Source organism: Struthio camelus, chromosome 17, assembly GCF_040807025.1.
Source record: "Struthio camelus isolate bStrCam1 chromosome 17, bStrCam1.hap1, whole genome shotgun sequence".
In the NCBI taxonomy this organism is placed as follows: Eukaryota; Metazoa; Chordata; class Aves; order Struthioniformes; family Struthionidae; genus Struthio; species Struthio camelus.
In genome coordinates, this window is record NC_090958.1 from 21,153,231 (window position 1) to 21,169,132 (window position 15,902).

Below are 15,902 nucleotides of genomic sequence, written 5' to 3' on the forward strand. Positions count from 1 at the left end.
TTTTGGGCCATGCAGACCCCTTAGAAGCCCTCTCGTGTCTTCGGAACTACTCTTGCAGTACTTGTTGTGCCCCAGAGCTGTCTTGTGGCCCTCCAGAACCCTTAGGAAGGGTCTAGGTGGCCCAGACCCCCTCCTGAGCTCTTCCCCCTTCCCCAGAGGCTTTTTTTTTTTTTTTTTTTTGGACTAGGCAACCCCCTTAAGGCAGCCCTTGGGACTACTCTTGCAGGTATCCCTGTGTCCCGGAGCTCTCTCTTTGCCCTTCAGTCCACTTGGGATTCATCTAGAGCACTCAGAACCCCTGTGGAGACCTTTGGGGTGCCCCGGAGTTCTCTTCTGGCCCTGGAGAGCCCTCAGGAACTGTCGAGGTGGCCCAGACCCCCTCCTCAGCTCCTCCTTCTTCCCCAGAGTGGAGTTTTGGGCCATGTAAACCCTTGGGGGCCCCCTCTGGTGCCCTGGGGACTACTCTGGCAGGTTTCCCTCTGCCCCAGAGCTGTGTAGGTGCCCCCCACAGCTCTTAGCACTGCTCTATCCACCTCAGAGCCCCTGGGCAGACCTTTGGGGTGCCCCAGAGTAGTGTTTTGGCCCTGCAGACCCCTTAGGCACTGTCTAGGTGGCCCAGACCCCCTCCTCAGCTCCTCCTTCTTCCCCAGAGTGGGGTTTTGGGCCATGTAAACCATTGAGGGCCCCCTCTGGTGCCCTGGGGACTACTCTGGCGGGTTTCCCTGTGCCCCAGAGCTGTGTAGGTGCCTCCCACAGCTCTTAGCACTGCTCTATCCACCTCAGAACCCCTGGGCAGACCTTTGGGGTGCCCCAGAGCACTCTTTTGGCCCCCGAGACCCCTTAGGCACTGTCTAGGTGGCCCAGACCCCCTCCTCAGCTCCTCCTTCTTCCCCAGAGTGGAGTTTTGGGTCATGTAAACCCTTGAGGGCCCCCTCTGGTGCCCTGGGGACTACTCTGGCAGGTTTCCCTGTGCCCCAGAGCTGTGTAGGTGCCTCCCACAGCTCTTAGCACTGCTCTATCCACCTCAGAACCCCTGGGGAGACCTTTGGGGTGCCCCAGAGCACTCTTTTGGCCTCCGAGACCCCTTAGGCACTGTCTAGGTGGCCCAGACCCCCTCCTCAGCTCCTCCTCCTTCCCCAGAGTGGACTTTTGGCTAGGCACACGCCTTGAGGGCCCCCTCTAGTGCCCTCGGCAATACTCTGGCAGGTTTGCCTCTGCCCCAGAGCTGTCTTCAGGCCCCCCACAGCTCTTAGCACTGCTCTATCCACCTCAGAGCCCCTGGGCAGACCTTTGGGGTGCCCCAGAGCACTCTTTTGGCCTCCGAGACCCCTTAGGCACTGTCTAGGTGGCCCAGACCCCCTCCTCAGCTCCTCCTTCTTCCCCAGAGTGGGGTTTTGGGCCATGTAAACCCTTGAGGGCCCCCTCTGGTGCCCTGGGGACTACTCTGGCAGGTTTCCCTGTGCCCCAGAGCTGCATCTTGGCTCCCTAGGCCCCTTGGCACCGCTCTAGAGCACTCCGCACCACTCTTTGGCTCTTCCTTGCTGCCCAGAGCTGTCTCTTGCTCGTGCCGAGCCCTCAGGAAGGGTCGAGATGGCTCAGACCCCCTCCTGAGCTCCTCCTCCTTCCCCAGAGTCTCTTTGTGGCCATGGAGAGCCCTTAGAAGCCCTCTCGTGTCTTCTGAACTACAATTGCAGTACTCGTTGTGCCCCAGAGCTGTCTTCTGGCCCCCGAGACCCCTTAGGCACTGTCTAGGTGGCCCAGACCCCCTCCTCAGCTCCTCCTTCTTCCCCAGAGTGGGGTTTTGGGCCATGTAAACCCTTGAGGGCCCCCTCTGGTGCCCTCGGCAATACTCTGGCAGGTTTGCCTCTGCCCCAGAGCTGTGTAGGTGCCCCCCACAGCTCTTAGCACTGCTCTATCCACCTCAGAGCCCCTGGGGAGACCTTTGGCGTGCCCCAGAGCACTCTTTTGGCCTCCGAGACCCCTTAGGCACTGTCTAGGTGGCCCAGACCCCCTCCTCAGCTCCTCCTTCTTCCCTAGAATGGGGTTGTGGGCCATGTAAACCCTTGAGGGCCCCCTCTGCTGCCCTCGGCACTACTCTGGCAGGTTTCCCTCTGCCCCAGAGCTGTCTTGGGGCCCCCCACAGCTCTTAGCACTGCTCTATCCACCTCAGAGCCCCTAGGGAGACCTTTGGCGTGCCCCGGGGCACTCTTTTGGCCCTGCAGACCCCTTAGGCACTGTCTAGGTGGCCCAGACCCCCTCCTCAGCTCCTCCTTCTTCCCCAGAGTGGGGTTTTGGGCCATGTAAACCCTTGAGGGCCCCCTCTGGTGCCCTCGGCAATACTCTGGCAGGTTTCCCTCTGCCCCAGAGCTGTCTTCAGGCCCCCCACAGCTCTTAGCACTGCTCTATCCACCTCAGAGCCCCTGGGGAGACCTTTGAGGTGCCGCAGAGTTGTCTTCGGGCCCCCCACAGCTCTTAGCACTACTCTATCCACCTCAGAGCCCCTAGGGAGACCTTTGGGGTGCCCCAGAGCACTCTTTTGGCCCTGCAGACCCCTTAGGCACTGTCTAGGTGGCCCAGACCCCCTCCTCAGCTCCTCCTTCTTCCCCAGAGTGGGGTTTTGGGCCATGTAAACCCTTGAGGGCCCCTTCTGGTGCCCTCGGCAATACTCTGGCAGGTTTGCCTCTGGCCCAGAGCTGTCTTCGGGCCCCCCACAGCTCTTAGCACTGCTCTATCCACCTCAGAGCCCCTGGGGAGACCTTTGGCGTGCCCCAGAGCACTCTTTTGGCCTCCGAGACCCCTTAGGCACTGTCTAGGTGGCCCAGACCCCCTCCTCAGCTCCTCCTTCTTCCCCAGAGTGGAGTTTTGGGCCATGTAAACCCTTGAGGGCCCCCTCTGGTGCCCTGGGGACTACTCTGGCAGGTTTCCCTGTGCCCCAGAGCTGTGTAGGTGCCTCCCACAGCTCTTAGCACTGCTCTATCCACCTCAGAACCCCTGGGCAGACCTTTGGGGTGCCCCAGAGCTGTCTTCTGGCCCTGCAGACCCCTTAGGCACTGTCTAGGTGGCCCAGACCCCCTCCTCAGCTCCTCCTTCTTCCCTAGAATGGGGTTGTGGGCCATGTAAACCCTTGAGGGCCCCCTCTGGTGCCCTCGGCAATACTCTGGCAGGTTTCCCTCTGCCCCAGAGCTGTCTTCAGGCCCCCCACAGCTCTTAGCACTGCTCTATCCACCTCAGAGCCCCTAGGGAGACCTTTGGCGTGCCCCGGGGCACTCTTTTGGCCCTGCAGACCCCTTAGGCACTGTCTAGGTGGCCCAGACCCCCTCCTCAGCTCCTCCTTCTTCCCCAGAGTGGGGTTTTGGGCCATGTAAACCCTTGAGGGCCCCTTCTGGTGCCCTCGGCAATACTCTGGCAGGTTTGCCTCTGGCCCAGAGCTGTCTTCGGGCCCCCCACAGCTCTTAGCACTGCTCTATCCACCTCAGAGCCCCTGGGGAGACCTTTGGGGTGCCCCAGAGCACTCTTTTGGCCTCCGAGACCCCTTAGGCACTGTCTAGGTGGCCCAGACCCCCTCCTCAGCTCCTCCTTCTTCCCCAGAGTGGAGTTTTGGGCCATGTAAACCCTTGAGGGCCCCCTCTGGTGCCCTGGGGACTACTCTGGCAGGTTTCCCTGTGCCCCAGAGCTGTGTAGGTGCCTCCCACAGCTCTTAGCACTGCTCTATCCACCTCAGAACCCCTGGGCAGACCTTTGGGGTGCCCCAGAGCTGTCTTCTGGCCCTGCAGACCCCTTAGGCACTGTCTAGGTGGCCCAGACCCCCTCCTCAGCTCCTTCTCCTTCCCCAGAGTTGTCTTTTGGCTAGGCAAACGCCTTGAGGGCCACCTCTGGTGCCCTCGGCAATACTCTGGCAGGTTTGCCTCTGCCCCAGAGCTGTCTTCGGGCCCCCCACAGCTCTTAGCACTGCTCTATCCACCTCAGAGCCCCTGGGGAGACCTTTGGCGTGCCGCAGAGCACTCTTTTGGCCCTGCAGACCCCTTAGGCACTGTTTAGGTGGCCCAGACCCCCTCCTCAGCTCTTCCTCCTTCCCCAGAGTTGTCTTTTGGCTAGGCACACGCCTTGAGGGCCCCCCCTGGTGCCCTCGGCAATACTCTGGCAGGTTTGCCTCTGCCCCAGAGCTGTCTTGGGGCCCCCCACAGCTCTTAGCACTGCTCTACCCACCTCAGAGCCCCTGGGGAGACCTTTGAGGTGCCGCAGAGTTGTCTTCGGGCCCCCCACAGCTCTTAGCACTGCTCTATCCACCTCAGAGCCCCTGGGGAGACCTTTGGGGTGCCGCAGAGCACTCTTTTGGCCCTGCAGACCCCTTAGGCACTGTCTAGGTGGCCCAGACCCCCTCCTCAGTTCCTTCTCCTTCCCCAGAGTTGTCTTTTGGCTAGGCAAACGCCTTGAGGGCCCCCTCTGGTGCCCTCGGCAATACTCTGGCAGGTTTGCCTCTGCCCCAGAGCTGTCTTGGAGCCCCCCACAGCTCTTAGCACTGCTCTATCCACCTCAGAGCCCCTGGGCAGACCTTTGGGGTGCCCCAGAGCAGTTTTTTGGCCCCCGAGACCCCTTAGGCACTGTCTAGGTGGCCCAGACCCCCTCCTCAGCTCCTCCTTCTTCCCCAGAGTGGGGTTGTGGGCCATGTAAACCCTTGAGGGCCCCCTCTGCTGCCCTCGGCACTACTCTGGCAGGTTTCCCTGTGCCCCAGAGCTGCATCTTGGCTCCCTAGGCCCCTTGGCACCGCTCTAGAGCACTCCGCACCACTCTTTGGCTCTTCCTTGCTGCCCAGAGCTGTCTCTTGCTCGTGCCGAGCCCTCAGGAAGGGTCGAGACGGCTCAGACCCCCTCCTCAGCTCCTCCTCCTTCCCCAGAGTTGTCTTTTGGCTAGGCACATGCTTTGAGGGTCCCCTCTGGTGCCCTCGGCAATACTCTGGCAGGTTTGCCTCTGCCCCAGAGCTGTCTTGGGGCCCCCCACAGCTCTTAGCACTGCTCTATCCACCTCAGAACCCCTGGGCAGACCTTTGGGGTGCCCCAGAGAACTCTTTTGGCCCTGCAGACCCCTTAGGCACTGTCTAGGTGGCCCAGACCCCCTCCTCAGCTCCTCCTCCTTCCCCAGAGTTGTCTTTTGGCTAGGCACACGCCTTGAGGGCCACCTCTGGTGCCCTCGGCAATACTCTGGCAGGTTTGCCTCTGCCCCAGAGCTGTCTTGGAGCCCCCCACAGCTCTTAGCACTGCTCTACCCACCTCAGAGCCCCTAGGGAGACCTTTGGCGTGCCCCAGAGCACTCTTTTGGCCCTGCAGACCCCTTAGGCACTGTCTAGGTGGCCCAGACCCCCTCCTCAGCTCCTCCTCCTTCCCCAGAGTTGTCTTTTGGCTAGGCACACGCCTTGAGGGCCCCCTCTGGTGCCCTCGGGACTACTCTGGCAGGTTTCCCTCTGCCCCAGAGCTGTGTTGGGGCCCCCCACAGCTCTTAGCACTGCTCTATCCACCTCAGAGCCCCTGGGCAGACCTTTGGGGTGCCCCAGAGTAGTGTTTTGGCTCTCCAGACCCCTTAGGCACTGTCTAGGTGGCCCAGACCCCCTCCTCAGCTCCCCCTTCTTTTCTAGAGTGGGGTTTTGGGCCATGTAAACCCTTGAGGGCCCCCTCTGGTGCCCTCGGCACTACTCTGGCAGGTTTCCCTGTGCCTCAGAGCTGTGTTGGGGACCCCCAGAGCTCTTAGCACTGCTCTATCCACCTCAGAGCCCCTGGGCAGACCTTTGGGGTGCCCCAGAGCTGTCTTCTGGCCCTCCGGACCCCTTAGGCACTGTCTAGGTGGCCCAGACCCCTTCCTCAGCTCCTCCTTCTTCCCCAGAGATGTCTTTTGGCTAGGCACACACTTTGAGGGCCCCCTCTGGTGCCCTCGGCACTACTCTGGCAGGTTTCCCTGTGCCCCAGAGCTGCATCTTGGCTCCCTAGGCCCCTAGGCACCGCTCTAGAGCACTCCGCACCACTCTTTGGCTCTTCCTTGCTGCCCAGAGCTGTCTCTTGCTCGTGCCGAGCCCTCAGGAAGGGTCTAGATGGGCCAGACCCCCTCCTGAGCTCCTCCTCCTTCCCCAGAGTCTCTTTGTGGCCATGGAGAGCCCTTAGAAGCCCTCTCATGTCTTCTGAACTACAATTGCAGTACTCGTTGTGCCCCAGAGCTGTCTTTTGGCCCCCGAGACCCCTTAGGCACTGTGTAGGTGGCCCAGACCCCCTCCTCAGCTCCTCCTCCTTCCCCACAGTGGTCTTTTGGCTAGGCACACACTTTGAGGGCCCCCTCTGGTGCACTCGGGACTACTCTGGCAGGTTTCCCTGTGCCCCAGAGCTGTGTAGGTGCCCCCCAGAGCTCCTAGCACTGCTCTATCCACCTCAGAGCCCCTGGGCAGACCTTTGGGGCGCCCCAGAGCACTCCTTTGGCCCTCCGGACCCCTTAGGCACTGTCTAGGTGGGCCAGACCCCCTCCACAGCTCCTCCTCCTTCCCCAGAGTTGTCTTTTGGCTAGGCACATGCTTTGAGGGCCCCCTCTGGTGCCCTCGGGACTACTCTGGCAGGTTTCCCTGTGCCCCAGAGCTGTCTTTGGGCCCCCCACAGCTCTTAGCACTGCTCTATCCACCTCAGAGCCCCTGGGCAGACCTTTGGGGTGCCCCAGAGTAGTGTTTTGGCTCTCCAGACCCCTTAGGCACTGTCTAGGTGGCCCAGACCCCCTCCTCAGCTCCTCCTCCTTCCCTAGAGTGGGGTTTTGGGCCATGTAAACCCTTGAGGGCCCCCTCTGCTGCCCTCGGCACTACTCTGGCAGGTTTCCCTGTGCCCCAGAGCTGGATCTTGCCTCCCTAGGCCCCTAGGCACCGCTCTAGAGCACTCTGCACCACTCTTTGGCTCTTCCTTGCTGCCCAGAGCTGTCTCTTGCTCGTGCCAATCCCTCAGGAAGGGTCTAGATGGGCCAGACCCCCTCCTGAGCTCCTCCTCCTTCCCCAGAGTCTCTTTGTGGCCGTGGAGAGCCCTTAGAAGCCCTCTCGTGTCTTCTGAACTACAATTGCAGTACTCGTTGTGCCCCAGAGCTGTCTTCTAGTCCCCGAGACCCCTTAGGCACTGTGTAGGTGGCCCAGACCCCCTCCTCAGCTCCTCCTCCTTCCCCACAGTGGTCTTTTGGCTAGGCACACACTTTGAGGGCCCCCTCTGGTGCCCTCGGGACTACTCTGGCAGGTTTCCCTGTGCCCCAGAGCTGTGTAGGTGCCCCCCAGAGCTCTTAGCACTGCTCTATCCACCTCAGAGCCCCTGGGCAGACCTTTGGGGCGCCCCAGAGCACTCCTTTGGCCCTCCGGACCCCTTAGGCACTGTCTAGGTGGGCCAGAACCCCTCCACAGCTCCTCCTCCTTCCCTAGAGTGGGGTTTTGGGTCATGTAAACCCTTGAGGGCCCCCTCTGCTGCCCTCGGCACTACTCTGGCAGGTTTCCCTGTGCCCCAGAGCTGCATCTTGGCTCCCTAGGCCCCTTGGCACCACTCTAGAGCACTCTGCACCACTCTTTGGCTCTTCCTTGCTGCCCAGAGCTGTCTCTTGCTTGTGCCAAGCCCTCAGGAAGGGTCTAGATGGGCCAGACCCCCTCCTGAGCTCCTCCTCCTTCCCCAGAGTCTCTTTGTGGCCGTGGAGAGCCCTTAGAAGCCCTCTCGTGTCTTCTGAACTACAATTGCAGTACTCGTTGTGCCCCAGAGCTGTCTTTTGGCCCCCGAGACCCCTTAGGCACTGTGTAGGTGGCCCAGACCCCCTCCTCAGCTCCTCCTCCTTCCCCACAGTGGTCTTTTGGCTAGGCACATGCTTTGAGGGCCCCCTCTGGTGCCCTCGGGACTACTCTGGCAGGTTTCCCTCTGCCCCAGAGCTGTGTAGGTGCCCCCCAGAGCTCCTAGCACTGCTCTATCCACCTCAGAGCCCCTGGGCAGACCTTTGGGGCGCCCCAGAGCACTCCTTTGGCCCTCCGGACCCCTTAGGCACTGTCTAGGTGGCCCAGACCCCCTCCACAGCTCCTCCTCCTTCCCCAGAGTTGTCTTTTGGCTAGGCACATGCTTTGAGGGCCCCCTCTGGTGCCCTCGGGACTACTCTGGCAGGTTTCCCTGTGCCCCAGAGCTGTGTAGGTGCCCCCCAGAGCTCCTAGCACTGCTCTATCCACCTCAGAGCCCCTGGGCAGACCTTTGGGGTGCCCCAGAGCTGTCTTCTGGCCCTCCGGACCCCTTAGGCACTGTCTAGGTGGCCCAGACCCCCTCCTCAGCTCCTCCTTCTTCCCCAGAGATGTCTTTTGGCTAGGCACATGCTTTGAGGGCCCCCTCTGGTGCTCTCGGGACTACTCTGGCAGGTTTCCCTGTGCCCCAGAGCTGTGTAGGTGCCCTCAACAGCTCTTAGCACTGCTCTATGCACCTCAGAGCCCCTGGGCAGACCTTTGGGGCGCCCCAGAGCACTCCTTTGGCCCTCCGGACCCCTTAGGCACTGTCTAGGTGGCCCAGACCCCCTCCTCAGCTCCTCCTCCTTCCCCACAGTGGTCTTTTGGCTAGGCACACGCCTTGAGGGCCCCCTCTGGTGCCCTCGGTACTACTCTGGCAGGTTTCCCTGTGCCCCAGAGCTGTCTTTGGGCCCCCCTCCAGAGCTCTTAGCACTGCTCTATCCACCTCAGAGCCCCTGGGCAGACCTTTGGGGTGCCCCAGAGCTGTCTTCGGGCCCCCCACAGCTCTTAGCACTGCTCTATCCACCTCAGAGCCCCTGGGCAGACGTTTGGGGTGCCCCAGAGCTGTTTTCCGGCCCTCCAGACCCCTTAGGCACAGTCTAGGTGGCCCAGACCCCCTCCTGAGCTCCTCCTCCTTCCCCAGAGTCTCTTTGTGGCCGTGGAGAGCCCTTAGAAGCCCTCTCGTGTCTTCTGAACTACAATTGCAGTACTCGTTGTGCCCCAGAGCTGTCTTTTGGCCCCCGAGACCCCTTAGGCACTGTGTAGGTGGCCCAGACCCCCTCCTCAGCTCCTCCTCCTTCCCCGGAGATGTCTTTTGGCTAGGCACACACTTTGAGGGCCGCCTCTGGTGCCCTCGGCACTACTCTGGCAGGTTTCCCTCTGCCCCAGAGCTGTGTAGGTGCCCCCAGAGCTCCTAGCACTGCTCTATCCACCTCAGAGCCCCTGGGGAGACCTTTGGGGTGCCCCACAGCACTCTTTTGGCTCTCTGGACCCCTTAGGCACTGTCTAGGTGGCCCAGACCCCCTCCTCAGCTCCACCTTCTTCCCCAGAGTGGTCTTTTGGCTAGGCACACGCCTTGAGGGCTCCCTCTGGTGCCCTCGGGACTACTCTGGCAGGTTTCCCTCTGCCCCAGAGCTGTCTTTGGGCCCCCCCCAGAGCTCTTAGCACTGCTCTATCCACCTCAGAGCCCCTGGGCAGACCTTTGGGGTGCCCCAGAGTAGTGTTTTGGCTCTCCAGACCCCTTAGGCACTGTCTAGGTGGCCCAGACCCCTTCCTCAACTCCTCCTCCTTCCCTAGAGTGGGGTTTTGGGCCATGTAAATCTTTGAGGGCCCCCTCTGCTGCCCTCGGCACCACTCTGGCAGGTTTCCCTGTGCCCCAGAGCTGGATCTTGCCTCCCTAGGCTCCTTGGCACCACTCTAGAGCACTCCGCCCTACTCTTTGGCTTTTCCTTGCTGCCCAGAGCTGTCTCTTGCTCGTGTCTAGCCCTCAGGAAGGGTCTAGATGGGCCAGACCCCCTCCTGAGCTCCTCCTCCTTCCCCAGAGTCTCTTTGTGGCTGTGGAGAGTCCTCAGAAGCCCTCTCATGTCTTCTTAACTACAATTGCAGTACTCGTTGTGCCCCAGAGCTGTCTTTTGGCCCTCTGGATGCCTTAGGCACTGTCTAGGTGGCCCAGACCCCCTCCTCAGCTCCCCCTTCTTTTCTAGAGTGGGGTTTTGGGCCATGTAAACCCTTGAGGGCCCCCTCTGGTGCCCTCGGCACTACTCTGGCAGGTTTCCCTGTGCCTCAGAGCTGTGTTGGGGACCCCCAGAGCTCTTAGCACTGCTCTATCCACCTCAGAGCCCCTGGGCAGACCTTTGGGGTGCCCCAGAGCTGTCTTCTGGCCCTCCGGACCCCTTAGGCACTGTCTAGGTGGCCCAGACCCCTTCCTCAGCTCCTCCTTCTTCCCCAGAGATGTCTTTTGGCTAGGCACACACTTTGAGGGCCCCCTCTGGTGCCCTCGGCACTACTCTGGCAGGTTTCCCTGTGCCCCAGAGCTGCATCTTGGCTCCCTAGGCCCCTAGGCACCGCTCTAGAGCACTCCGCACCACTCTTTGGCTCTTCCTTGCTGCCCAGAGCTGTCTCTTGCTCGTGCCGAGCCCTCAGGAAGGGTCTAGATGGGCCAGACCCCCTCCTGAGCTCCTCCTCCTTCCCCAGAGTCTCTTTGTGGCCATGGAGAGCCCTTAGAAGCCCTCTCATGTCTTCTGAACTACAATTGCAGTACTCGTTGTGCCCCAGAGCTGTCTTTTGGCCCCCGAGACCCCTTAGGCACTGTGTAGGTGGCCCAGACCCCCTCCTCAGCTCCTCCTCCTTCCCCACAGTGGTCTTTTGGCTAGGCACACACTTTGAGGGCCCCCTCTGCTGCCCTCGGCACTACTCTGGCAGGTTTCCCTCTGCCCCAGAGCTGTGTAGGTGCCCCCCAGAGCTCCTAGCACTGCTCTATCCACCTCAGAGCCCCTGGGCAGACCTTTGGGGCGCCCCAGAGCACTCCTTTGGCCCTCCGGACCCCTTAGGCACTGTCTAGGTGGGCCAGACCCCCTCCACAGCTCCTCCTCCTTCCCCAGAGTTGTCTTTTGGCTAGGCACATGCTTTGAGGGCCCCCTCTGGTGCCCTCGGGACTACTCTGGCAGGTTTCCCTGTGCCCCAGAGCTGTCTTTGGGCCCCCCACAGCTCTTAGCACTGCTCTATCCACCTCAGAGCCCCTGGGCAGACCTTTGGGGTGCCCCAGAGTAGTGTTTTGGCTCTCCAGACCCCTTAGGCACTGTCTAGGTGGCCCAGACCCCCTCCTCAGCTCCTCCTCCTTCCCTAGAGTGGGGTTTTGGGCCATGTAAACCCTTGAGGGCCCCCTCTGCTGCCCTTGGCACTACTCTGGCAGGTTTCCCTGTGCCCCAGAGCTGCATCTTGGCTCCCTAGGCCCCTAGGCACCGCTCTAGAGCACTCCGCACCACTCTTTGGCTCTTCCTTGCTGCCCAGAGCTGTCTCTTGCTCGTGCCGAGCCCTCAGGAAGGGTCTAGATGGGCCAGACCCCCTCCTGAGCTCCTCCTCCTTCCCCAGAGTATCTTTGTGGCCATGGAGAGCCCTTAGAAGCCCTCTCGTGTCTTCTGAACTACAATTGCAGTACTCGTTGTGCCCCAGAGCTGTCTTCTGGCCCTCCGGACGCCTTAGGCACTGTCTAGGTGGCCCAGACCCCCTCCTCAGCTCCTCCTCCTTCCCTAGAGGGGGGTTTTGGGCCATGTAAACCCTTGAGGGCCCCCTCTGGTGCCCTCGGGACTACTCTGGCAGGTTTCCCCGTGCCCTAGAGCTGTGTTGGGGCCCCCCACAGCTCTTAGCACTGCTCTATCCACCTCAGAGCCCCTGGGCAGACCTTTGGGGTGCCCCAGAGCTGTCTTGGGGCCCCCCACAGCTCTTAGCACTGCTCTATCCACCTCAGAGCCCCTGAGCAGACGTTTGGGGTGCCCCAGCGCTGTTTTCCGGCCCTCCAGACCCCTTAGGCACTGTCTAGGTGGCCTAGACCCCCTACTGAGCTCCTCCTCCTTCCCCAGAGTCTCTTTGTGGCCGTGGAGAGCCCCTAGAAGCCCTCTCGTGTCTTCTGAACTACAATTGCAGTACTCGTTGTGCCCCAGAGCTGTCTTTTGGCCCCCGAGACCCCTTAGGCACTGTCTAGGTGGCCCAGACCCCCTCCTCAGCTCCTCCTCCTTCCCCGGAGATGTCTTTTGGCTAGGCACACACTTTGAGGGCCCCCTCTGGTGCCCTCGGCACTACTCTGGCAGGTTTCCCTCTGCCCCAGAGCTGTGTAGGTGCCCCCCAGAGCTCCTAGCACTGCTCTATCCACCTCAGAGCCCCTGGGCAGACCTTTGGGGCGCCCCAGAGCACTCCTTTGGCCCTCCGGACCCCTTAGGCACTGTCTAGGTGGGCCAGACCCCCTCCACAGCTCCTCCTCCTTCCCCAGAGTTGTCTTTTGGCTAGGCACATGCTTTGAGGGCCCCCTCTGGTGCCCTCGGGACTACTCTGGCAGGTTTCCCTCTGCCCCAGAGCTTTCTTCGGGCCCCCCACAGCTCTTAGCACTGCTCTATCCACCTCAGAGCCCCTGGGCAGACCTTTGGGGCGCCCCAGAGCACTCCTTTGGCCCTCCGGACCCCTTAGGCACTGTCTAGGTGGCCCAGACCCCCTCCACAGCTCCTCCTTCTTCCCCAGAGTGGTCTTTTGGCTAGGCACACACTTTGAGGGCCCCCTCTGCTGCCCTCGGCACTACTCTGGCAGGTTTCCCTGTGCCCCAGAGCTGTGTAGGTGCCCCCCACAGCTCTTAGCACTGCTCTATCCACCTCAGAGGCCCTGCGGAGACCTTTGGGGTGTCCCACAGCACTCTTTTCGCCCTCCAGACCCCTTAGGCACTGTCTAGGTAGCCCAGAGCCCCTCCTCCGCTCCTCATCCTTCCCTAGAATGGTCTTTTGGCTAGGCACACGCCTTGAGGGCCCCCTCTGGTGCCCTCGGCACTACTCTGGCAGGTTTCCCTGTGCCCCAGAGCTGCATCTTGGCTCCCTAGGCCCCTTGGCACCACTCTAGAGCACTCCGCACCACTCTTTGGCTCTTCCTTGCTGCCCAGAGCTGTCTCTTGCTCGTGCCAAGCCCTCAGGAAGGGTCTAGATGGGCCAGACCCCCTCCTGAGCTCCTCCTCCTTCCCCAGAGTCTCTTTGTGGCCGTGGAGAGCCCTTAGAAGCCCTCTCGTGTCTTCTGAACTACAATTGCAGTACTCGTTGTGCCCCAGAGCTGTCTTCTGGCCCTCCGGATGCCTTAGGCACTGTGTAGGTGGCCCAGACCCCCTCCTCAGCTCCTCCTCCTTCCCCACAGTGGTCTTTTGGCTAGGCACACACTTTGAGGGCCCCCTCTGCTGCCCTCGGCACTACTCTGGCAGGTTTGCCTCTGCCCCAGAGCTGTGTAGGTGCCCCCCACAGCTCTTAGCACTGCTCTATCCACCTCAGAGCCCCTGGGCAGACCTTTGGGGCGCCCCAGAGCACTCCTTTGGCCCTCCGGACCCCTTAGGCACTGTCTAGGTGGTCCAGACTCCCTCCTCAGCTCCTCCTCCTTCCCCACAGTGGTCTTTTGGCTAGGCACACGCCTTGAGGGCCCCCTCTGGTGCCCTCGGGACTACTCTGGCAGGTTTCCCTGTGCCCCAGAGCTGTCTTTGGGCCCCCCCCCCAGAGCTCTTAGCACTGCTCTATCCACCTCAGAGCCCCTGGGCAGACCTTTGGGGCGCCCCAGAGCACTCCTTTGGCCCTCCAGACCCCTTAGGCACTGTCTAGGTGGCCCAGACCCCCTCCTCAGCTCCTCCTTCTTCCCCAGAGATGTCTTTTGGCTAGGCACATGCTTTGAGGGCCCCCTCTGGTGCTCTCGGCACTACTCTGGCAGGTTTCCCTGTGCCCCAGAGCTGTGTAGGTGCCCCCCACAGCTCTTAGCACTGCTCTCTCCACCTCAGAGCCCCTGGGCAGACCTTTGGGGTGCCCCAGAGTAGTGTTTTGGCTCCCGAGACCCCTTAGGCACAGTCTAGGTGGCCCAGACCCCCTCCTCAGCTCCTCCTCCTTCCCCAGAGTTGTCTTTTGGCTAGGCACATGCCTTGAGGGCCCCCTCTGGTGCCCTCGGGACTACTCTGGCAGGTTTCCCTGTGCCCCAGAGCTGTGTTGGGGACCCCCAGAGCTCTTAGCACTGCTCTATCCACCTCAGAGCCCCTGGGCAGACCTTTGGGGTGCCCCAGAGTTGTCTTCTGGCCCTCCGGACCCCTTAGGCACTGTCTAGGTGGCCCAGACCCCCTCCTCAGCTCCTCCTTCTTCCCCAGAGTTGTCTTTTGGCTAGGCACACACGTTGAGGGCCCCCTCTGGTGCTCTCGGGACTACTCTGGCAGGTTTCCCTCTGCCCCAGAGCTGTGTAGGTGCCCCCCAGAGCTCTTAGCACTGCTCTATCCACCTCAGAGCCCCTGGGCAGACCTTTGGGGCGCCCCAGAGCACTCCTTTGGCCCTCCGGACCCCTTAGGCACTGTCTAGGTGGGCCAGAACCCCTCCACAGCTCCTCCTCCTTCCCTAGAGTGGGGTTTTGGGTCATGTAAACCCTTGAGGGCCCCCTCTGCTGCCCTCGGCACTACTCTGGCAGGTTTCCCTGTGCCCCAGAGCTGCATCTTGGCTCCCTAGGCCCCTTGGCACCACTCTAGAGCACTCTGCACCACTCTTTGGCTCTTCCTTGCTGCCCAGAGCTGTCTCTTGCTCGTGCCAAGCCCTCAGGAAGGGTCTAGATGGGCCAGACCCCCTCCTGAGCTCCTCCTCCTTCCCCAGAGTCTCTTTGTGGCCGTGGAGAGCCCTTAGAAGCCCTCTCGTGTCTTCTGAACTACAATTGCAGTACTCGTTGTGCCCCAGAGCTGTCTTTTGGCCCCCGAGACCCCTTAGGCACTGTGTAGGTGGCCCAGACCCCCTCCTCAGCTCCTCCTCCTTCCCCACAGTGGTCTTTTGGCTAGGCACATGCTTTGAGGGCCCCCTCTGGTGCCCTCGGGACTACTCTGGCAGGTTTCCCTGTGCCCCAGAGCTGTGTAGGTGCCCCCCAGAGCTCCTAGCACTGCTCTATCCACCTCAGAGCCCCTGGGCAGACCTTTGGGGCGCCCCAGAGCACTCCTTTGGCCCTCCGGACCCCTTAGGCACTGTCTAGGTGGGCCAGACCCCCTCCACAGCTCCTCCTCCTTCCCCAGAGTTGTCTTTTGGCTAGGCACATGCTTTGAGGGCCCCCTCTGGTGCCCTCGGGACTACTCTGGCAGGTTTCCCTCTGCCCCAGAGCTTTCTTCGGGCCCCCCACAGCTCTTAGCACTGCTCTATCCACCTCAGAGCCCCTGGGCAGACCTTTGGGGCGCCCCAGAGCACTCCTTTGGCCCTCCGGACCCCTTAGGCACTGTCTAGGTGGCCCAGACCCCCTCCACAGCTCCTCCTTCTTCCCCAGAGTGGTCTTTTGGCTAGGCACACACTTTGAGGGCCCCCTCTGCTGCCCTCGGCACTACTCTGGCAGGTTTCCCTGTGCCCCAGAGCTGTGTAGGTGCCCCCCACAGCTCTTAGCACTGCTCTATCCACCTCAGAGCCCCTGCGGAGACCTTTGGGGTGTCCCACAGCACTCTTTTCGCCCTCCAGACCCCTTAGGCACTGTCTAGGTAGCCCAGAGCCCCTCCTCCGCTCCTCATCCTTCCCTAGAATGGTCTTTTGGCTAGGCACACGCCTTGAGGGCCCCCTCTGGTGCCCTCGGCACTACTCTGGCAGGTTTCCCTGTGCCCCAGAGCTGCATCTTGGCTCCCTAGGCCCCTTGGCACCACTCTAGAGCACTCCGCACCACTCTTTGGCTCTTCCTTGCTGCCCAGAGCTGTCTCTTGCTCGTGCCAAGCCCTCAGGAAGGGTCTAGATGGGCCAGACCCCCTCCTGAGCTCCTCCTCCTTCCCCAGAGTCTCTTTGTGGCCGTGGAGAGCCCTTAGAAGCCCTCTCGTGTCTTCTGAACTACAATTGCAGTACTCGTTGTGCCCCAGAGCTGTCTTCTGGCCCTCCGGATGCCTTAGGCACTGTGTAGGTGGCCCAGACCCCCTCCTCAGCTCCTCCTC